This window comes from Bombina bombina, chromosome 1 (assembly GCF_027579735.1).
Source record: "Bombina bombina isolate aBomBom1 chromosome 1, aBomBom1.pri, whole genome shotgun sequence".
NCBI lineage: Eukaryota > Metazoa > Chordata > Amphibia > Anura > Bombinatoridae > Bombina > Bombina bombina.
Window position 1 is genome coordinate 1556502304 of NC_069499.1, and position 24800 is coordinate 1556527103.

General features: G+C 41.1%; 1 protein-coding gene across 4 annotated transcripts in view; it reads left to right on the forward strand.

Moving 5' to 3' along the window:
• RNF157 (ring finger protein 157) overlaps positions 1-24800 on the forward strand; it is a 311334-nt gene that overhangs the window by 99630 nt on the left and 186904 nt on the right. The gene's annotated exons all lie outside the window — the stretch shown is intronic.

Below are 24800 nucleotides of genomic sequence, written 5' to 3' on the forward strand. Positions count from 1 at the left end.
AAGCTTTTGGCTATTCCTTTCAAAGTAAAACCCTATTCGGGCCTGACTTGAAAGAAATCAGTCTCTTCTTTCACAATTGTCTGTAGACCAGATAAAAAGAGGTGTTCTTACGCTGTGTAAGAGACCTCTCTACTATGGGAGTAATTCGTCCCGTTCCAATACTGGAACAGGGGCAGGGGTTTTACTCAAATCTTTTTGTGGTTCCCAAAAAAGAGGGAACGTTCAGACCCATTTTAGATCTCAAGAGTCTAAACAAGTTTCTCAGAGTCCCATCCTTCAAGATGTAGACTATTCGAACAATTTTACCAATGATCCAGGAGGGTCAATATATGACTACCGTGGACTTGATGGATGCATACCTTCATATTCCTATCCACAAGGATCATCATCAGTTCCTAAGGTTTGCCTTCCTGGGCAAACATTTTCAGTTCGTGGCTCTTCCCTTCGGGTTGGCCACAGCACCCAGGATCTTCACAAAGGTTCTAGGGTCCCTTCTGGCGGTTCTCAGGCCGCGGGGTATTGCAGTGGTGCCTTATCTAGACGATATTCTGATTCAGGCATCGTCTTTCCATCTGACAGTCTCATACAGACATGGTTCTGTCCTTTCTGAGGACTTACAGGTGGAAGGTGAATCTAGAAAAGAGTTCACTAATTCCGCAGACAAGGGTTCCCTTCTTAGGAACTCTGATAGATTCCATATCCATGAAAATTTTCTTGACAGAGGTCAGAAAGTTAAAGATTCTGAATACATGCCGAGCCCTTCAGTCCAATCCTCTGCCATCAGTGGCTCAGTGGATGGAGGTAATTTGATTGATGGTGGCGGCAATGGACATCATTCCGTTTTGCTAATTTTTCATCTCAGACCCCTACAACTGAACATGCTCAGGCAGTGGAATGGAGATTATGCAAATCTGTCTCCTCAGATAGATCTGGATCAGGAGACAAGAGACTCTCTTCTTTGGTGGTTGTCGCCGGATCATCTGTCCCAAGGGACGTGCTTCCGCAGACCCTCATGGGTGATAGTGACAACGGACGCCAGCCTGCTAGGTTGGGGTGCAGTCTGGAATTCCCTGAAGGCTCAGGGTGTGGGGACTCGATCAGAGTCTCTTCTTCCAATCAATATTCTGGAATTGAGAGCAATATTCAATGCGCTTCAGGATTGGCCTCAGTTGGCTTTGGCCAAATTCATTCGTTTTCAGTCGGACAACATCACGACTGTGGCTTACATCAATCATCAGGGAGGAACAAGAAGTTCCTTAGCGATGACAGAAGTATCCAGGATAATTCGGTGGGCGGAGGATCACTTGTTATCTGTCAGCAATCTGCATCCCAGAAGTGGACAACTGGGAAGCGGACTTTTTAAGCAGACAGACATTTCATCCGGAGGAGTGGGAACTCCATCCGGAGGTCTTTGCCACTCTGATTCTCAGATGGGGCAGACCGGAATTGGATCTGATGGCATCTCATCAGAATGCAAAGCTCCCAAGATATGGATCCAGGTCAAGGGATCCTCAGGCCGAACTTATAGATGCCTTGGCAGTGCCTTGGTCGTTCAACCTAGCTTATACGTTTCCACCGTTTGCTCTCCTTCCCCGGTTGATTGCTCGGATCAAACAGGAGAGGGCTTCAGTAATTCTAATTGCGCCTGCGTGGCCTCTCAGGACTTGGTATGCCGATCTAGTAAACATGTCTTCTCTGCCACCGTGGAAGCTTCCATTGAGGCAGGGCCTTCTCATTCAGGGACCCTTCCAACATCCGAATCTAGTTTCTCTGCAACTGACTGCTTGTAGATTGAACTCATGATTTTATCTAAGCGGGGGTTCTCTGATTCGGTCATTGATACTTTGATTCAGGCACGTAAGCCTGTTACTAGAAAGATCTACCATAAGATATGGCGTAAATATTTTTTTGGTGCGAATCTAAGGGCTACTCATTGAGTAGAGTTAGGATTCCCAGGATTCTGTCTTTTCTCCAAGAAGGATTGGAGAAAGGGTTATCAGCAAGTTCCTTAAAGGTACAAATCTCTGCTTTGTCAATTTTACTACACAAACGTTTGGCAGATGTTCCAGACGTTCAGTCTTTTTGTCAGGCTCTAACCAGAATCAAGCCTGTGTTTAGACCAATTGCTCCACCCTGGAGTTTGAATTTAGTTCTTAATGTTCTTCAAGGGGTTCCGTTTGAACCCATGCATTCCATACATATTAAGATGTTATCTTGGAAGGTGTAATTTTTGGTTGCTATTTCTTCTGCTCGTAGAGTTTGAGCTTCCAGCGTTACAATGTGACTAGCCTTATCTTATCTTCCATTCTGATAAGGTGGTTTTACATACCAAACCTGGTTTCCTTCCTAAGGTTGTTTCTAATAAGAATATTAATCAGGAAATTGTTGTTCCTTCATTATGTCCTAATCCTTCTAAGAAGGAGCGTCTTTTGCATAACTTGGACATGGTCCGTGCCCTGAAGTATTACTTGCAGGCGACTAAAGAATTTCGTCAATCATCTTCATTATTTGTTTTCTCTTGAAAGCGTAGGGGCCAGAAAGCTACGGCTACCTCTCTCTCTCTTTTTGGTTGAAGAGTATCATCCGTCTGGCATATGAAACTGCCGGACAGCACCCTCCTGAAAGAATTACGGCTCATTCCACTAGGGCTGTGGCTTCCTCATGGGAATAAAAACGATGCTTCTGTTGAACAGATTTGCAAGGCTGCAACTTGGTCGTCTCTTCACACTTTTTCCAAATTTTCCAAATTTGATACTTTTGCTTCTTCTGAGGCTGTTTTTGGGAGAAAGGTTCTTCAAGCAGTGGTGCCTTCTGTTTAGGTTCCTGTCTTGTCCCTCCCTTTCATCCGTGTCCTATAGCTTTGTTATTGTATCCCATAAGTAAGGATGAAATTCGTGGACTCGTCGTATCTTGTAAAAGAAAAGGAAATTTATGCTTACCTGATAAATTTATTTCTTTTACGATACGACGAGTCCACGGCCCACCCTGTTTTTTCTAAGACAGGTTTTTATTTTTGTTAAACTTCAGTCACCTCTCCACCTTGGCTTTTCCTTTCTCTTCCTAACTGGAGGTGGGAGGGAAGGGAGGAGCTATATATACAGCTCTGCTGTGGTGCTCTTTGCCACATTCCTGCAAAACGGCAGGCGTAATCCCATAAGTAAGGATGAAATCCGTGGACTCGTCCTATCGTAAAAGAAATAAATTTCAGGTAAGCATAAATTTCCTTTTACATCTACAGTCTCCCAATCGTCTATTGCAGGTAACATGATAGTGAAATCTGTTTCTTACTCGCAGCTTGTCTGGGTGATTGATAGGCTCTGGGGCCCCACAGCGCCATCGTCCTTGCGGTCCGCAACAACGGGCTCAAGTTGCCTAGCTGTTTGAGGAGAACAGGCTTCCTTGGAGTGGAGTGCCATGTATAGCATTTTTTAAATGCAGCATGGTGATTCTCTAGTAAGTAGCTCAGCTCCCGCAAGATATTGATAGTGCAGTCCATGCTAGACTCAAATAGGGGACAGCAGGCGAGCCCGCCTGATGTAATGAAGAAGAATTCAGCACTGGGTCAAGACCAGAGGATGCCCTGCCGGGGGGTATGAGAAAGGCCTAAACCTCTCGTATTGCTCCGGGCACTGATACCAGCAGCTATTTCAATAAAGTTAGGCTCATCAGATGCAGGTTCAGTATTAGATCGTAGATCCAGTTATATAACACTAGGATGAGTCAATTAAGGCATAATATCGTGTAGAAAAATAAGAAATGCTGGAGCAGTACGCAGTTGTGCGACTAGACATGGCCGCTGCCTGGAAGTTCCCCCTACATTACCTATTTAAATCATGAACTTTTTTTTTGGACTTGACTGTCCCTTTAAATAATAAGCCTATGTTTAGAGTAATCTATTTCGTTTGCAGAAATGGCTGCAACACATATTTAGAAATTACAGTTTACTGAAATTGTAAACAATACACTTCACTTGACAATAATAATACCTAAACAGAACTCCGTAATAAACATGAGATGACCAAGGAGCTACAATAAGGCTGTTTGGACTTTTTAAGTAATAGTAATCTGGAAATGAGAGTTAAAAGGCAAATGTCCCAATCATGTGAAAGCTTTTGTAAAATCTTTGCTTGAAGAATTAAAGTATCCCAAGAAAACAGAGGAGGCCAGGCCTCATTTGTCTCAATAAATTACAAATATGGAGCAGAAAGATGGGATGGGCAGTCAAGGGGGTGAAATTCTCAGTATAGTCTTTGCCCCCAGGGTGATAAGGGAGCTGACATCTTTGAAACTTCAGTTACATTCTGACTGATCTAGGCATGAGCAAGTCTGACTCCCAATCACCTAGTCTATTCACTTAAAGGGACATAATACCCATATGCTAAATGACTTGAAAGTGAAGGAGCATAACTGTAAAAAGCTGACAAGAAAATATCACTTAAACATCTCTATGTAAAAAAGAAAGATATTTTAACAAACTTTCTTCAGCTCACCGGAGTAAGTGCTCTGTGAATAGTTTTACTTCAGCTGCATTAAAATGACCCCCCCACACACAATAGCCAATCAGCATCAGCAGTGCTGAGGTCATGCATTGCTTTGCTCATGTGATTTCACAGTTAACTTCCTTAAAGGGATATGAAATCTTTTTATTTTTTTTCTCCAGGATTCAGATAGAGCAGCAATTTTAAGCAACTCTCTAATTTACTCCTATTATCTTATCAGTTTTCTTTCATGTAATTAGCAAGAGTCCATGAGCTAGTGACGCATGGGATATACATTCCTACCAGGAGGGGCAAAGTTTCCCAAACCTTAAAATGCCTATAAATACACCCCTCACCACACCCACAATTCAGTTTTACAAACTTTGCCTCCTATGGAGGTGGTGAAGTAAGTTTGTGCTAGATTCTACGTTGATATGCGCTCCGCAGCAGGTTGGAGCCCGGTTTTCCTCTCAGCGTGCAGTGAATGTCAGAGGGATGTGAGGAGAGTATTGCCTATTTTGAATGCAGTGATCTCCTTCTACGGGGTCTATTTCATAGGTTCTCTGTTATCGGTCGTAGAGATTCATCTCTTACCTCCCTTTTCAGATCAACGATATACTCTTATATATATATACCATTACCTCTACTGATTCTCGTTTCAGTACTGGTTTGGCTTTCTACTACATGTAGATGAGTGTCCTGGGGTAAGTAAGTCTTATTTTCTGTGACACTCTAAGCTATGGTTGGGCACTTTTTTAATAAAGTTCTAAATATATGTATTCAAACATTTATTTGCCTTGACTCAGGATGTTCAACATTCCTTATTTTCAGACAGTCAGTTTCATATTTGGGATAATGCACTTGAATCAATTATTTTTCTTACCTTAAAAATTTGACTTTTTTCCCTGTGGGCTGTTAGGCTCGCGGGGGCTGAAAATGCTTCATTTTATTGCGTCATTCTTGGCGCGGACTTTTTTGGCGCAAAAAATCTTTTCTGTTTCCGGCGTCATACGTGTCGCCGGAAGTTGCGTCATTTTTGAAGTTCTTTTGCGCCAAAAATGTCGGCATTCCGGACGCGGCGTCATTTTTGGCGCCAAAAGCATTTAGGCGCCAAATAATGTGGGCGTCTTATTTGGAGCTAAAAAAATATGGGCGTCGCTTTTGTCTCCACATTATTTAAGTCTCATTTTTCTTTGCTTCTGGTTGCTAGAAGCTTGTTCCTTGGCATTTTTTCCCATTCCTGAAACTGTCATTTAAGGAATTTGATCAATTTTGCTTTATATGTTTTTTCTCTTACATATTGCAAGATGTCTCACGTTGCATCTGAGTCAGAAGATACTTCAGGAAAATCGCTGTCTGGTGCTGGAACTACCAAAGCTAAGTGTATCTGCTGTAAACTTTTGGTAGCTATTCCTCCAGCTGTTTGTATTAATTGTCATGACAAACTTGTTAATGCAGATAATATTTCCTTTAGTAATGTACCATTACCTGTTGCAGTTCCATCAACATCTAATGTTCAGAATGTTCCTGATAACATAAGAGATTTTGTTTCTGAATCCATCAAGAAGGCTGTGTCTGTTATTCCTCCTTCTAGTAAACATAAAAAATCTTTTAAAACTTCTCTTTATACAGATGAATTTTTAAATGAACATCATCATTCTGATTCTAATGACTCTTCTGGTTCAGAGGATTCTGTCTCAGAGATTGATGCTGATAAATCTTCATATTTATTTAAAATGGAATTTATCCGTTCTTTACTTAAAGAAGTACTAATTGCTTTAGAAATTGAGGATTCTGGTCCTCTTGATACTAAATCTAAACGTTTAGATAAGGTCTTTAAATCTCCTGTGGTTATTCCAGAAGTTTTTCCTGTTCCTGGTGCTATTTCTGAAGTAATTTCCAGAGAATGGAATAATTTGGGTAATTCATTTACTCCTTCTAAACGTTTTAAGCAATTATATCCTGTGCCGTCTGACAGATTAGAATTTTGGGACAAAATCCCTAAAGTTGATGGGGCTATTTCTACCCTTGCTAAACGTACTACTATTCCTACGTCAGATGGTACTTCCTTTAAGGATCCTTTAGATAGGAAAATTGAATCCTTTCTAAGAAAAGCTTATCTGTGTTCAGGTAATCTTCTTAGACCTGCTATATCATTGGCTGATGTTGCTGCAGCTTCAACTTTTTGGTTGGAAACTTTAGCGCAACAAGTAACAGATCATGATTCTCATAATATTATTATTCTTCTTCAACATGCTAATAATTTTATCTGTGATGCCATTTTTTATATTATCAGAGTTGATGTCAGGTTTATGTCTCTAGCTATTTTAGCTAGAAGAGCTTTATGGCTTAAAACTTGGAATGCTGATATGTCTTCTAAATCGACTCTACTTTCCATTTCTTTACAGGGTAACAAATTATTAGGTTCTCAGTTGGATTCTATTATCTCAACTGTTACTGGTGGGAAAGGAACTTTTTTACCACAGGATAAAAAATCTAAGGGTAAAAACAGGGCTAATAATCGTTTTCGTTCCTTTCGTTTCAACAAAGAACAAAAGCCTGATCCTTCATCCTCAGGAGCAGTTTCAGTTTGGAAACCATCTCCAGTCTGGAATAAATCCAAGCCTTCTAGAAAAGCAAAGCCAGCTTCTAAGTCCACATGAAGGTGCGGCCCTCATTCCAGCTCAGCTGGTAGGGGGCAGGTTACGTTTTTTCAAAGAAATTTGGCTCAATTCTGTTCACAATCTTTGGATTCAGAACATTGTTTCAGAAGGGTACAGAATTGGTTTCAAGATAAGACCTCCTGCAAAGAGATTTTTTCTTTCCCGTGTCCCAGTAAATCCAGTGAAAGCTCAAGCATTTCTGAAATGTGTTTCAGATCTAGAGTTGGCTGGAGTAATTATGCCAGTTCCAGTTCTGGAACAGGGGCTGGGGTTTTATTCAAATCTCTTCATTGTACCAAAGAAGGAGAATTCCTTCAGACCAGTTCTGGATCTAAAAATATTGAATCGTTATGTAAGGATACCAACGTTCAAAATGGTAACTGTAAGGACTATCTTGCCTTTTGTTCAGCAAGGGCATTATATGTCCACAATAGATTTACAGGATGCATATCTGCATATTCCGATTCATCCAGATCATTATCAGTTCCTGAGATTCTCTTTTCTGGTCAAGCATTACCAGTTTGTGGCTCTGCCGTTTGGCCTAGCTACAGCTCCAAGAATTTTTACAAAGGTTCTCGGTGCCCTTCTGTCTGTAATCAGAGAACAGGGTATTGTGGTATTTCCTTATTTGGACGATATCTTGGTACTTGCTCAGTCTTTACATTTAGCAGAATCTCATACGAATCGACTTGTGTTGTTTCTTCAAGATCATGGTTGGAGGATCAATTCACTAAAAAGTTAATTGATTCCTCAGACAAGGGTAACCCTTCTGGGTTTCCAGATAGATTCAGTGTCCATGACTCTGTCTTTGACAGACAAGAGACATCTAAAATTGATTTCAGCTTGTCGAAACCTTCAGTCACAATCATTCCCTTCGGTAGCCTTATGCATGGAAATTCTAGGTCTTATGACGGACGCGATCCCCTTTGCTCGTTTTCACATGCGACCTCTTCAGCTCTGTATGCTGAATCAATGGTGCAGGGATTACACAAAGATATCTCAATTAATATCTTTAAAACCGATTGTACGACACTCTCTCTAACGTGGTGGACAGATCACCATCGTTTAATTCAGGGGGCTTCTTTTGTTCTTCCGACCTGGACTGTAATTTCAACAGATGCAAGTCTTACAGGTTGGGGAGCTGTGTGGGGATCTCTGACGGCACAAGGAGTTTGGGAATCTCAGGAGGTGAGATTACCGATCAATATTTTGGAACTCCGTGCAATTTTCAGAGCTCTTCAGTCTTGGCCTCTTCTAAAGAGAGAATCGTTCATTTGTTTTCAGACAGACAATGTCACAACTGTGGCATACATCAATCATCAAGGAGGGACTCGCAGTCCTCTGGCTATGAAAGAAGTATCTCGAATTCTGGTTTGGGCGGAATCCAGCTCCTGTCTAATCTCTGCGGTTCATATCCCAGGTATAGACAATTGGGAAGCGGATTATCTCAGTCGCCAAACGTTGCATCCGGGCAAATGGTCTCTTCACCCAGAGGTATTTCTTCAGATTGTTCAAATGTGGGAGCTTCCAGAAATAGATCTGATGGCGTCTCATCTAAACAAGAAACTTCCCAGGTATCTGTCCAGATCCCGGGATCCTCAGGCGGAAGCAGTGGATGCATTATCACTTCCTTGGAAGTATCATCCTGCCTATATCTTTCCGCCTCTAGTTCTTCTTCCAAGAGTAATCTCCAAGATTCTGAAGGAATGCTCGTTTGTTCTGCTGGTAGCTCCGGCATGGCCTCACAGGTTTTGGTATGCGGATCTTGTCCGGATGGCCTCTTGCCATCCGTGGACTCTTCCGCTAAGACCAGACCTTCTGTCGCAAGGTCCTTTTTTCCATCAGGATCTCAAATCCTTAAATTTAAAGGTATGGAGATTGAACGCTTGATTCTTGGTCAAAGAGGTTTCTCTGACTCTGTGATTAATACTATGTTACAGGCTCGTAAATCTGTATCCAGAGAGATATATTATAGAGTCTGGAAGACTTATATTTCTTGGTGTCTTTCTCATCATTTTTCTTGGCATTCTTTTAGAATTCCGAGAATTTTACAGTTTCTTCAGGATGGTTTAGATAAAGGTTTATCCGCAAGTTCTTTGAAAGGACAAATCTCTGCTCTTTCTGTTCTTTTTCACAGAAAGATTGCTAATCTTCCTGATATTCATTGTTTTGTACAAGCTTTGGTTCGTATAAAACCTGTCATTAAGTCAATTTCTCCTCCTTGGAGTTTGAATTTGGTTCTGGGGGCTCTTCAAGCTCCTCCTTTTGAACCCATGCATTCATTGGACATTAAATTACTTTCTTGGAAATTTTTGTTCCTTTTGGCGATCTCTTCTGCCAGAAGAGTCTCTGAATTATCTGCTCTTTCTTGTGAGTCTCCTTTTCTGATTTTTCATCAGGATAAGGCGGTGTTGCGAACTTCTTTTGAATTTTTACCTAAGGTTGTGAATTCCAACAACATTAGTAGAGAAATTGTGGTTCCTTCATTATGTCCTAATCCTAAGAATTCTAAGGAGAAATTGTTGCATTCTTTGGATGTTGTTAGAGCTTTGAAATATTATGTTGAAGCTACTAAGTCTTTCCGAAAGACTTCTAGTCTATTTGTTATCTTTTCCGGTTCTAGAAAAGGCCAGAAAGCTTCTGCCATTTCTTTGGCATCTTGGTTGAAATCTTTAATTCATCATGCCTATGTCGAGTCGGGTAAAACTCCGCCTCAAAGGATTACAGCTCATTCTACTAGGTCAGTTTCTACTTCCTGGGCGTTTAGGAATGAAGCTTCGGTTGATCAGATTTGCAAAGCAGCAACTTGGTCCTCTTTGCATACTTTTACTAAATTCTACCATTTTGATGTATTTTCTTCTTCTGAAGCAGTTTTTGGTAGAAAAGTACTTCAGGCAGCGGTTTCAGTTTGAATCTTCTGTTTATGTTTTTCATTAAACTTTATTTTGGGTGTGGATTATTTTCAGCAGGAATTGGCTGTCTTTATTTTATCCCTCCCTCTCTAGTGACTCTTGCGTGGAAAGATCCACATCTTGGGTAGTCATTATCCCATACGTCACTAGCTCATGGACTCTTGCTAATTACATGAAAGAAAACATAATTTTTGTAAGAACTTACCTGATAAATTCATTTCTTTCATATTAGCAAGAGTCCATGAGGCCCGCCCTTTTTTGTGGTGGTTATGATTTTTTTTTTTTTTTTGTATAAAGCACAATTATTACAATTCCTTATTTTATATGCTTTCGCACTTTTTTCTTATCACCCCACTTCTTGGCTATTCGTTAAACTGAATTGTGGGTGTGGTGAGGGGTGTATTTATAGGCATTTTAAGGTTTGGGAAACTTTGCCCCTCCTGGTAGGAATGTATATCCCATACGTCACTAGCTCATGGACTCTTGCTAATATGAAAGAAATGAATTTATCAGGTAAGTTCTTACATAAATTATGTTTTTTCTTTGTTCTCTTGGTGTCTTTATTTAAAAAGAAAGCAGGAATACAAAGCTTTGGAGTACGGCTGCAACTAACGATTATTTTCATAATCGATTAGTTGGTCGATTATTTTTTCCGATTAATCGGTTAAAAAAAAAATATATAAAAAAACACAAAAAATAAATACAAATATTATTAGAGCAGATGTGGACTGGTTTCAAGTTCAACCTCTGCTGCCGGTTCCAGAAAACCAAAAACTAAATGACTTATTTTTCCCAAAATTATTTTAAAAATAGTTTAGGTTTACATGGGATGTCATCATGATTATGCTCCCAGTGGGGTTGTAACATAAACAGAGAGGTACTAAAATGTTCCTTTTCAATTTTCTGATTTTCTCTACTCTAAGTATTGCCAAGTAAAGGTTGAGAAATAAATTAAGGACTCTTGGTCCGCTCTTGCTAAAAGCTAAGCACATTTTATTGGGTTGTAAGTATAATTAACAGGAACTGCTATATACAAATATTAACCTAATGTATAATCTTCCTTCCTTACATGATAAACTCTGCAGCTGGTATTAGTTATTGAAAATACATGGGAAACTACTACTTTTTACAGTATATTTCCATTTATTTGGTGCTTTAAAACAAATATGATTATCTGGCTCAATCAGGGAGATTTTCTCCCCTAACAGATGTGGGACAGAAAATGGAATGGACATGATTTCTGTGTATGTGTTGGAGTAGCAATTAGTATGGTTGGTCTGTAGTTTACCAGACAAATGCTCCCCCACTAGACTACCAGGGAGGGAATATTAACTTTTTTTTTTTTAAAAAAATTATTGCAGGATCTGCAAGCCAATCAGCCAAGTCAAATATATATTTATTTTATTTTAAACAAAAAAGGTAACTTACAGTACACCCTAAGAAGGCTTCCTAAGCGCTGGAATAAATGAATGGTAACTGTCCCTGATGCCCCTGCCCACACAGCCCTTCCCAACACACAGCCGCACGGCCTCTTTTTAGCTCCCTAAGATAAAGAGCTGTGTGAGAGGGAAAGGCACACACTGTATTAAAAGCTTAGGCCTAAACATAGGAAAAATGTTGCGAACTTGTGTGCTAACTTAGTGACCGGCATCTGCAGGCACCATGTTATATTTTTGAGAGATAAATAAACATGGTACCTGCAGATGCCGGTCAGTAAGTTAGCACATAAGTTTCTAAACTTTTTCCTATGTTTAGGCCTTAGCTTTTAACACAGCGTGTGCCATACCCTCACACAGCTCTTTACCTTGACAGCACTCCTAAGTCTTGCTGCTGCCGTTTGCTAGCAAGCAATATAAGCATCCTGAGCCGCCCTGCGGGCTGCGCGAGATCTGAGACAGCTTGAGTGTGCAGGATAAGTCACTGATGCCCCATCTACACAGCCCTTCCCAACAAACGGCCACACTCGTACAGGACCGATCTGACACGCTGCAGCCTGCATGTGTATTAAGCAAGTAAACAACTAAGTTAAATAACCGGGGGGAGACCTACCTTACAACAGCAGAGCGTGAGCGAAGTGAACTGCCCCACGGCGCGACTTCCTCACTTTACACACATGCATGCTGCGTGCAACCCAACTAATCGACTGACCAACTAATCGAGAATGAAAATCGTTGACAACGATTTTCATTATCGATTAAGCCGATTAGTTGTTTCAGCCCTACTTTGGAGCCGGCCCATTTTTGGTTTAGCACCCTGGGTAGCGCTTGCTGATTGGTGGTTACATTTAGCCACGAATCGGCAAGCTTTTCACAGGCATTCAGAGGGAATTGGTGTTCCATTTAGAGTAACCTGTATTTTAATGGAGAAACATCTCCATGAGTTTCTAATTTTAAAAGGACTATACTCCATCTTAGATGCACCTTTTACAGCCATATCAATCTCTCCAGCTTTTCAGTGGGAAGATTTGTGAGAGAGAGAGAGAGAGAGAGAGAGAGAGAGAGAGCGAGCTATATACAGTAAACTCTCGATTAACTGGCACCCATGGGAATCGGTAGATTCCGGATAAGTGTATTTCTGGTTGCTTGAGTCACTATTAAAAATAGGTATTTTAATGTATACTGTACTATATTTGTGAACTTTGAAGCAGTGCCTGCTTTTTCTCTTCAATTGCTATCCCTTGAACACCTTTGTTTTTTGCTATTGGGGCAATTCTTTTTAATCATTGGTGATTTGTGGATCACATGGGCAGGAGCCGGTTAGAGGCGCACACTAGACAGGACATGCGTATCATATGAGGCAGACTTCAACAGGATGCTCAATCAATGACAAATTCCCAGAACCTCTCAATCTCTTGCTGAAAATGTGTTTATTCAGGAAATACACCTGTATTTTTTTTTTTATTATTTTCAAAAAGTTTATTGAAAGTAAAACAAGTACATACATTCAATATGCAAGAAATAAAAAGGAGTTACATTATTGACTCGTTTCACAACTGAAATATTAAAGGGGTATAAGGGAAGGGGGTGGGGAAATAGGAGGGTAATCAATTATGGTTACACTAGTTACTAGGATAAGCATATTATTTAAATCTAAAGACAGTTCTTTATTACATCAGCGCAATTTTACAAGAGTTCATCAGTTCCGGGCCCCTTGAGTGTCTAGTGTTTTAGTCTGTATGTAAGTTTCCCACATAAAGGTCATTTGAGCGTATGTGTCTATGGTTTTGTTTTTCATATAATAATATTCCTCTAGAGAAAGGGTGCAATGACATTCTAATTGCCATTGTGCCAGGGAAGGGGCTCTATCTGATTTCCAGTTTCTGGCTAGCAGAATTTTAAAGCTATTGCTTAATATATGGAATAGTTTTTTGGAGGGAGTGGGAAGTTTGTTTGGGGTCTTATTGAAGAGCCACACACAGGGATCAGGGGGGGTGGGAACACCTAGAATTGAGCTAGACTCCTGCGCAATCATAGCCCACATAGGGGACAATTTGTTACATTGCCACCAAATGTGGGACATGTGGCACTCAGCCGAACCACATCTCCAACACTGTGCTGATTTGAGTTTATAAATCTTTTTACACCTCTCTGGGGTCAGATACCATCGCTGCAGAATCTTTATATTGAGTTTGATGAATTTACAGGAAATTGAGGTCTTTTTAATGTTGTTGAAAATTTGCAAGGCTTCTGCGTATGTGATCTCTGTCCCTAATTCGGAGTTCCATCTGTCTATATAATATGGAAGCGAACCGTGTGGTTGTTGTGATAAGATGGTATGCGTGATAGACAGTGCGTGTCTGGTCGGGGTATTTTTATGACAGAGGGTTTCAAAAGGTGTTAGTGATCTGGTCATATTATTAGCTTGTGGGTGGGTTGTAATGTATGAGTGGCACTGTCTATAAAAGAGCCAGTCTTTGAAGACTAAAAACCCTGTAGAGACAAGTTCCTGTCTTGAGGGAGAGTGCTGTTCGTTTCCCATATGGTAGATCTGCAAGGACCGAAGGGGGGTACTTGTAAGCCTTGTGTAAGCGGGAGTCCCAGGCGAAACTCGATATTGTGTGTCAAGGGTGTTAATGGGGAAAACTTAGTTGATATATTGGGGTATTCAATTAACATTTTGTCCCACGCTTTAAATGTTTCTAGTATAATTTGCGAGGGAAGTTTTAAGAATTTATCTCGGTCTTTTGGTGCCCAGCATAGTTGGCCTAAGTGTTGGGTTTGAGACACGTCATGTTCTAATTGGACCCATAGCTTATTGTTTAAGTTACTATGCCAATCTATAATGCGCTGTAAGAAGGTAGCTTGTCTGTACCTGTGGAAGTCCGGGACCCCGAGGCCTCCCATAGCTATGGGCAAAAGCATAATTTTTTTGCTGATTCTTGCTCTATTATTAAACCAAATAAAATCCAATACATTTGACTGTAATGTGTTCATGAAACTCGTTGGAAGTGGGATGGGCAGGGTCTGAAAAAGGTAAATTCTAGGGAGGATGATCATTTTAACAACGTTAATTCTCCCCAGCCAGGAGATATGTGTTTTTTTCCAGGAGGAAAGGTCTGCAGTTATTTTGGAAAGGAGAGGTTTGTGATTCAGGGCAAATAGTTGGTCCAGGGTTGGGGTCAAATGAATACCCAGATATCGGAGTGAGGTGGTCTGCCATCGGAATGGGCATTTTAGCTTGATTAGGTCTATATCTTCCTGGGGGAAATTTATGTTCATGATTTCCGACTTGTTCTTATTAATCAAAAAGTTAGATACATCTCCGAATTCGTCTAGCAATTGGAGTATATGGGGTATGGTGGTAAGTGGGTTTGTAATACAGAACAGGACATCATCTGCGTAAAGCATTATTTTGTGATGCGAATTTTGAGTTTGTATGCCTGTGATTTGGGGCTGATTACGGACTTTGTGAGCTAATGCTTCGATCACGCAGGCAAACAAGAGTGGGGAAAGGGGGCAGCCCTGTCTGGTTTCATTGGTGATGTTAAAGGGGGCTGAAAGGGACCCGTTTACTCGAACTCTGGCTGTGGGGGTGGTGTACATGGCGAAAACCCGGTCTGTGAATTCCTGCCCTAGGCCCAATTTTAATAGTACCGCTTTCAGAAACTGCCAGCCGACGCGGTCAAAGGTTTTCTCTGCGTCGGTCGACAGGACCAAGAGCGGGATATTTCTAAGATTGGCATATTCTATCAATTGGGTTGCCCTAATCGTGTTATCCTTCGCTTCTCTTGCTGGGACAAATCCAACTTGATCTTTACCAATTAACTGTGGAAGGACGGTGTTTAGTCGTGTGGCGAGAATCTTGGCATAAATTTTTAGATCTGTGTTTAGTAGGGAAATTGGTCTATAATTTTCTACACGCTCAGGGTCTTTCCCAGGTTTCGGTATTATGGATATAAAAGCTTCCAAGGTCTGTGTGGGAAAGGGGTTGTTTGGTGTTATTGAGTTAAAGAGGGTCAGTAGGTGTGGTGAAAGGATGTCTGCAAATCTCTTGTAATAATAGTTAGTATAACCGTCTGGGCCTGGGGCTTTATCAGTGGGAAGGTCTGTTATAGTTTTTCGGATCTCTGGTAAAGTAAAGGGCTGTTGAAGAAGAGTTAGTTTCTCCTTCGCTACCTCTGGGAAATTTATATCTGTTAAGAAGTGTTCAATACGGGATGCAATGTCAGTCGGGGTGAGTGTGTGTTTGTTTGGGGGTGTTGCAATTAAGGACGATGTAAGAATTGAAGATTGTGTGGCATATGATAGAGAGGTGACGTCAGTTAGGATGTAATCTATGCGGGTATAGCGTGAATGTGGGTGTGAGAAAAAGGTAAAGTCTTCTGTTTCAGGGTGTTGTATCCTCCACACATCATGTACGGCTAGATCTCTCAGTTTTTGTCTTACAGAGGCTATGGTTCTATGTGATGTAGATGAGGTGTGATTGGAGTTATCCTTAAAAGGATCTAAAGTAATGTTAAGATCGCCCCCTAAAATTAACATACCTTTGACTTCTAAAATCTTATTTGTCAGGGAAGATATAAATTTGTCTTGGGCGGAATTGGGGGTGTAGGCGCTAACCAAAGTTGTGGTTGTGTTATAAAGTTTACCCACTAGGATTATGTATCTGCCTTCAGTATCTTTATGAGTCCTGCAGCTGAAAAGGTATCCCTTTCTTGATTAAAATTCCCACACCGTTAGTTTTAGAAGTATTTGAAGAATAATATGAGGGGCCGAACTTATAAAGAAAGGTTTTGGGTTCATGGCCTTTTAAAAAATGGGACTCCTGTAGAAATATTAGGTCACCTCCTTTACTTTTAAGGTCTCGTATAACTATATTCCTTTTGTGTGGGTTGTTTAGGCCCTTTGCATTTATGGACAGGAAAGTTAGCGGTCTATTGTCTTTTGCAGTGTGAGTCATTATGTGATATGTTCGATGGTGAACCCTATGATAGCATAAGTGAGAACACAAGTTGGGCCTTGTTTTAGATCTGTCTGGCTCACGTGTATGCTCTGGTGAGAAGAGGAGTGAGGGCGAATATTATCTGTGTCTGTAAGAATTCCTTGTATATGTGTACTAAATTGAACAGTTAAGTACCTGTAGTAACCTTTGGGGTTGGGATAAGTGACTAGGGGGGAGGGATGGTAAAGAACCATAATGGTGACTGAAATTGCTTTCATTTCAGTCGGAGGTTTTACAACAGAGAGGACATAATTATTTTAGGAAAACAATATTGCAGTGTAAACAAATAAATTAAGGGTTGTAAACTTAAACCTTCAAAAAAAATTAGATATTAAATAACCTTTACAGGTTGGGATACAGGTGATTAATTTGTGACCACAGTCAAACTGAATATTGTAAATTGAACTAAATATAAACAATATTAATAACCAAGATTGCATAATAAACTTTAGCAAAACATGACAGCAACAGTCCGTCTAGAGCAAAGATAAGATCTCACCCACTGTAGATATCAAGGGAGAGTTCCGTTTCAATTAGTCTCTTTTTGAGGCTGGAGAAGTGTTGAGATTTTCTTTTCGTTTCTTTTTAAGAGATTGGACTTTACTCCAGGATGTCTTCTGCAGGGTGGGAAGATGTGATTGTAGAGTGGAGGGTTGAGACCCGTCGGAGGAGGATGGAGGTCCTGAGGGTTTCAGAGGGATTCCCAATCCTTTAGAAAGTTTATCCAGGTCCTGAATACCTTTTGTAGATGAATGTCGTCCCTTCATGTGGGACTATTAGGCTAAATGGGAATCCCCAGCGATATTTGATGTTTCTATCCTGTAGCACAGAGGTGATAAAGCGAGCTTCCTTTCGTTTTTGAATGGTACTTGGGCATAGGTCTGGGTATATTTGTAAATCATGATCCAGGTATGAGATCGTATGATAGGACCTTGCTTTCTGCCAAATAGCTTCTCTGTCGTTGAATCTAAGAAATTTGAGAATGACGTCTCTGGGAGGCGCATTTTGGGGGGGGGGGTCGGAGGGATCTGTGGGCTCTTTCAATTTCCCATGGTGGAGCTTGTTAATCATCTACAATCTGACGAAAGAGGCTTTGTAAATATTCCATCAGATCAGCAGATTTTATTGCTTCTCTGATCCCCCTGATACGGAGGTTGCTTCTCCGCCCCCTGTTCTCTAAGTCCTCTATTTTCTCTTGCATGGCCTCAATTTGATCCTCATGTGCATTGGCTTGATTGTGTAATAAACTAATTTCTTCAGATGTTGTGTCCTGTGTTTCTTCAATGTCTACTATTCTCTCACTCATCTCTGTCATGTCTTTTCGCAATGTTGTTGGCTCTTTTGTTATAAGAGATTTAAGTGAATCAAAATCTTCTTTTGAGGGGAGTTTGGCAATGTCCTGCTTTAGCTGTATCAGATAGTCTGCTGCTGGTAAGGGGTCAACAGGGGCATTGTTTTCTGAGGAGTCTGTGTCCTGTACTTCAGGTGTGTTAGCGTGAAAGAAGGAGCTTACCAGTGTATTAGATTGAGTCTGGCTTTTAGGGTTTTTGTCCCCTTTATTTTTGTGCTTTGACGCCATTTTATCTGTGTTTATGTGATAACACAATGCAGAGTTACAAGAACGTAATATGGGCCCTGGAGCTCCAAACCTCCTATGTTGTTGCTGTCAATACTTCCTGTGTTTGTCTTAAAGGACAGGCATAACAAATGTGATACCGTGAAAGTGTGGATTAAGTGTGGAGCACTTTGTTAGTTCATATGCCTTCCTGGGTAAGTTCGTGTTGTATATTTAATGGTTCCCTGCTGTTCCCATAGTCTCAGAGGTGGTGTAAATGTTTACCCGTTGCTTACATTCTTGACCGCTTTAGTGTGGCTATGTCCCTTTATGATTAGGCACTTTCTAAACCTAGTGTGCCCTCTTTACTGATCTCCTTCACATTCACAGTGATTTTGGCTGTTAACTCACATGTTGTTGTAACTTTTGCTCGTTGCCGCGGGAGTTCCAAGATGGCGGCGGCACAACACACAGCGGTTGTTTCAATGCGCTCGTTCGAGTGAGCCCGATCGCTCCCAGCTGCCACGTTAAGATCTTTATGGTCTCTGAGTGCTGAGCCGTCTGTTTTTCATGTTGAAGGATGTGTAGCACCGGTTTGAACCAAAGTTTGTCCCTCTGCTGTACCAGAGCTGTGTGACTACGCAGCTATTTGCCTGCCCGGCCAAGCTCCGCCTCCAATACACCTGTATTTTATCCTGAATAAAACGCATTGTTTTCAGCAAGAGATTGAGCATCTTTGTGGATCCTCCCATTGGCTGTCCCTTGCTAGTAGTAATGTGACCACATGGTCCGGAAGAGGGATACATGAAAGAGGGATGCTGTACTGCCGCGAGAGAGCCCGCCTTTATTGCCAAGCTGATGCAATCGTAAGTGCTGCGGTATATTTCTGTCCCTATTACCGTTTGTCTGAGTGTGAACAAGGGTTAGTGTAGCAATGTATCAATCTCTTTATTTACCGCAGCTCCTGCTGTTTAAAGAGATCCGGACTGTTTCTTTAGCACATTTATGCTCTAACATGTTTAATTTTTTTTTCCGGTTGCTTGAGAGTGCCGGTTGCTTGAGTTCCGGATAATCGAAATTCTAAAAATAAATATAAATATATTTAGAATGTACTTTAAAAATAATTTACAAATGCATTATTTGAGCTGGTACTACACATAAACCATTTTTGGTTTTAGTGAACAGTCTGTTGTATAAACCTACTTTCAATACATGCCCCCCTCCACGCTGAGTTCACTGGTGATATTGGCGAATTATTTCTAAAACTGCAATTATTTCCTATGGAAGATACATCGCCACTTTCTCCAACATAGGTGTGTCCGGTCCACGGCGTCATCCTTACTTGTGGGATATTCTCCTCCCCAACAGGAAATGGCAAAGAGCCCAGCAAAGCTGGTCACATGATCCCTCCTAGGCTCCGCCTACCCCAGTCATTCTCTTTGCCGTTGTACAGGCAACATCTCCACGGAGATGGCTTAGAGTTTTTTAGTGTTTAACTGTAGTTTTTATTATTCAATCAAGAGTTTGTTATTTTAAAATAGTGCTGGTATGTACTATTTACTCTGAAACAGAAAAGAGATGAAGATTTCTGTTTGTAAGAGGAAAATGATTTTAGCAACCGTTACTAAAATCGATGGCTGTTTCCACACAGGACTGTTGAGAGGAATTAACTTCAGTTGGGGGAAACAGGGAGCAGACTTTTGCTGCTTGAGGTATGACACATTTCTAACAAGACTATGTAATGCTGGAAGCTGTCATTTTCCCTATGGGATCCGGTAAGCCATTTTTATTACATGAAGAGAAAAAAGGGCTTCACAAGGGCTTTTAAGACTGTAGACATTTTCTGGGCTAAAACGATTTATATATAAGCATATTTTATACTCCATAGCCTTGAGGAATTATTTTAATCTTGGGAACTATGTAAAATAACCGGCAGGCACTGTATTGGACACCTTATTCTCTAGGGGCTTTCCCTAATCATAGGCAGAGTCTCATTTTCGCGCCTCTATTGCGCACTTGTTTTTGGGAAGCATGACATGCAGATGCATGTGTGAGGAGCTCTGATACATAGAAAAGACTTTCTGAAGGCGTCATTTGGTATCGTATTCCCCTTTGGGCTTGGTTGGGTCTCAGCAAAGCAGATACCAGGGACTGTAAAGGGGTTAAATATAAGAACGGCTCCGGTTCCGTTATTTTAAGGGTTAAAGCTTCCAAATTTGGTGTGCAATACTTTTAAGGCTTTAAGACACTGTGGTGAAATTTTGGTGAATTTTGAACAATTCCTTCATACTTTTTCACATATGCAGTAATAAAGTGTGTTCAGTTTAAAATTTAAAGTGACAGTAACGGTTTTATTTTAAAACGTTTTTTGTACTTTGTTATCAAGTTTATGCCTGTTTAACATGTCTGAACTACCAGATAGACTGTGTTCTGTATGTGGGGAAGCCAAGGTTCCTTCTCATTTAAATAGATGTGATTTATGTGACACAAAATTTAGAGAAAATGATGCCCAAGATGATTCCTCAAGTGAGGGGAGTAAGCATGGTACTGCATCATCCCCTCCTTCGTCTACACCAGTCTTGCCCACACAGGAGGCCCCTAGTAAATCTAGTGCGCCAATACTCCTTACTATGCAACAATTAACGGCTGTAATGGATAATTCTATCAAAAACATTTTAGCCAAAATGCCCACTTATCAGCGAAAGCGCGACTGCTCTGTTTTAGAAAATACTGAAGAACATGGGGACGCTGATGATATTGGTTCTGAAGTGCCCCTACACCAGTCTGAGGGGGCCAGGGAGGTTTTGTCTGAGGGAGAAATTTCAGATTCAGGGAAAATTTCTCAACAAGCTGAACCTGATGTGATTACATTTAAATTTAAATTGGAACATCTCCGCGCTCTGCTTAAGGAGGTGTTATCTACTCTGGATGATTGTGAGAATTTGGTCATTCCAGAGAAATTATGTAAAATGGACAAGTTCCTAGAGGTCCCGGGGCCCCCCGAAGCTTTTCCTATACCCAAGCGGGTGGCGGACATTGTAAATAAAGAATGGGATAGGCCCGGTATACCTTTCGTCCCTCCCCCCATATTTAAGAAATTGTTTCCTATGGTCGACCCCAGAAAGGACTTATGGCAGACAGTCCCCAAGGTCGAGGGGGCGGTTTCTACTCTAAACAAACGCACCACTATACCCATAGAAGATAGTTGTGCTTTCAAAGATCCTATGGATAAAAAATTAGAGGGTTTGCTTAAAAAGATGTTTGTTCAGCAAGGTTACCTTCTACAACCAATTTCATGCATTGTTCCTGTCACTACAGCAGCGTGTTTCTGGTTCGATGAACTAGAAAAGGCGCTCAATAATAATTCTTCTTCTTATGAGGAGATTATGGACAGAATTCATGCTCTCAAATTGGCTAATTCTTTCACCCTAGACGCCACTTTGCAATTGGCTAGGTTAGCGGCGAAAAATTCTGGTTTTGCTATTGTGGCGCGCAGAGCGCTTTGGCTAAAATCTTGGTCAGCGGATGCGTCTTCCAAGAACAAATTGCTTAACATTCCTTTCAAGGGGAAAACGCTGTTTGGCCCTGACTTGAAAGAGATTATCTCTGATATCACTGGGGGCAAGGGCCACGCCCTTCCTCAGGATAGGTCTTTCAAAGCCAAAAATAAACCTAATTTTCGTCCCTTTCGCAGAAACGGACTAGCCCCAAGTGCTACGTCCTCTAAGCAAGAGGGTAATACTTCTCAAGCCAAGCCAGCCTGGAGGCCAATGCAAGGCTGGAACAAAGGAAAGCAGGCCAAGAAACCTGCCACTGCTACCAAGACAGCATGAGATGTTGGCCCCCGATCCGGGACCGGATCTGGTGGGGGGCAGACTCTCTCTCTTCGCTCAGGCTTGGGCAAGAGATGTTCTGGATCCTTGGGCACTAGAAATAGTCTCCCAAGGTTATCTTCTGGAATTCAAGGGGCTTCCCCCAAGGGGGAGGTTCCACAGGTCTCAATTGTCTTCAAACAGGCATTCTTACATTGGGTAGAAGACCTGTTAAAAATGGGAGTGATTCATCCTGTTCCATTAGGAGAACAAGGGATGGGGTTCTACTCCAATCTGTTCGTAGTTCCCAAAAAAGAGGGAACATTCAGACCAATCAGGACTTGGTATGCAGACCTGGTGAATATGTCATCGGCTCCACCATGGAAGCTACCTTTGAGACGAGACCTTCTTGTTCAAGGTCCGTTCGAACATCCGAATCTGGTCTCACTCCAACTGACTGCTTGGAGATTGAACGCTTGATCTTATCAAAGCGAGGGTTCTCAGATTCTGTCATTGATACTCTTGTTCAGGCCAGAAAGCCTGTAACTAGAAAAATCTACCACAAAATATGGAAAAAATATATCTGTTGGTGTGAATCTAAAGGATTCCCTTGGGACAAGGTAAAAATTCCTAAGATTCTATCCTTTCTTCAAGAAGGTTTGGAGAAAGGATTATCTGCAAGTTCTTTGAAGGGACAGATTTCTGCCTTGTCTGTGTTACTTCACAAAAAGCTGGCAGCTGTGCCAGATGTTCAAGCCTTTGTTCAGGCTCTGGTTAGAATCAAGCCTGTTTACAAACCTTTGACTCCTCCTTGGAGTCTCAATTTAGTTCTTTCAGTTCTTCAGGGGGTTCCGTTTGAACCCTTACATTCCGTTGATATTAAGTTATTATCTTGGAAAGTTTTGTTTTTGGTTGCAATTTCTTCTGCTAGAAGAGTTTCAGAATTATCTGCTCTGCAGTGTTCTCCTCCTTATCTGGTGTTCCATGCAGATAAGGTGGTTTTACGTACTAAACCTGGTTTTCTTCCGAAAGTTGTTTCTAACAAAAACATTAACCAGGAGATAGTCGTGCCTTCTTTGTGTCCGAATCCAGTTTCAAAGAAGGAACGTTTGTTGCACAATTTGGATGTAGTTCGTGCTCTAAAATTCTATTTAGATGCTACAAAGGATTTTAGACAAACATCTTCTTTGTTTGTTGTTTATTCTGGTAAAAGGAGAGGTCAAAAAGCAACTTCTACCTCTCTCTCTTTTTGGATTAAAAGCATCATCAGATTGGCTTACGAGACTGCCGGACGGCAGCCTCCTGAAAGAATCACAGCTCATTCCACTAGGGCTGTGGCTTCCACATGGGCCTTCAAGAACGAGGCTTCTGTTGATCAGATATGTAAGGCAGCGATTTGGTCTTCACTGCACACTTTTACGAAATTTTACAAATTTGATACTTTTGCTTCTTCTGAGGCTATTTTTGGGAGAAAGGTTTTGCAAGCCGTGGTGCCTTCCATTTAGGTGACCTGATTTGCTCACTCCCTTCATCCGTGTCCTAAAGCTTTGGTATTGGTTCCCACAAGTAAGGATGACGCCGTGGACCGGACACACCTATGTTGGAGAAAACAGAATTTATGTTTACCTGATAAATTGCTTTCTCCAACGGTGTGTCCGGTCCACGGCCCGCCCTGGTTTTTTAATCAGGTCTGATAATTTATTTTCTTTAACTACAGTCACCACGGTATCATATGATTTCTCCTATGCAAATATTCCTCCTTTACGTCGGTCGAATGACTGGGGTAGGCGGAGCCTAGGAGGGATCATGTGACCAGCTTTGCTGGGCTCTTTGCCATTTCCTGTTGGGGAGGAGAATATCCCACAAGTAAGGATGACGCCGTGGACCGGACACACCGTTGGAGAAAGCAATTTATCAGGTAAACATAAATTCTGTTTTTCAAGAATAGCGAGGGTCAGCCCACTTTCTTTTAAAATTTCGCAGGACTCACGGATTGCAAGACTGACAAGCACAAAAAAGGCAATTTTTCATAGCTCTCAAACTCCTTTTATTATCTGGCCCTAAGTGTTCTGAATCCCCTATTGTCAGTCTTACATGTACGGCAAAACTGTTTAATGCATAGCAATGTTTTCCATAACAGTTAAAAAATGTCCTTTCTATAAGGAATAAATAACAAAACACTTTAGAGCTGACCACCTTTTTGGTCTTTAAGATAGGACAAAATGGGGGTGGTGAATCCTTTGGCACAAGTGCCCAATATTGGAGCTAGGAGCAGATTTGCTGGCACTCCGCCTCTGGGCGGCCACATACAGCATTGTTTTTGTTTTATTGGCCGCAATTGTACTTAAAGGCATAGTCTAGTCAAAATTTTACTTTCATGGTTCAGATAGAGCAGCAACTTTTTAATTTACTCCTATTTTCTTCGTTCTCCTCTTGGTATCTTTATTTGAAAAAGCAAGAAAGTACCCATAGGAGCAGGCCCATTTTTGGTTCAGCACCAGTGTAGCGCTTGCTGATTGGTGTCTAAATGTAGCCACCAATCAGCAAGCGCTACCCAGGTGCTGAACCAAAAATGGGCCAGCTCCTATGCTTACATTGAAATAAAGATAACAAGAGAACAAAGAAAAATTGGTTATAGGAGTAAATTATAAAGTTGCTTAAAATCACATGCTCTATCTGAATCATGAAAGTTTAATGTTGACTAGGCGTTTCCTTTAACACATTATTTTTCCATGCTATAGTGTATATCAACATTTAAGCTTTACTTGTTAATGTTATAGATTTGTATAGAAAAATGATCTTTCTTTCTTTATTGTCCCTTTAAATTAAAAAACAAACAACCCCCCCAATGGACAGTAAAGCGTTTTTTCGAAAGAAATGTAAGTACGTAGTCTCAAAACAATTTGTCACACAAACTAGTTCTAACCGCGTAAGCTTGA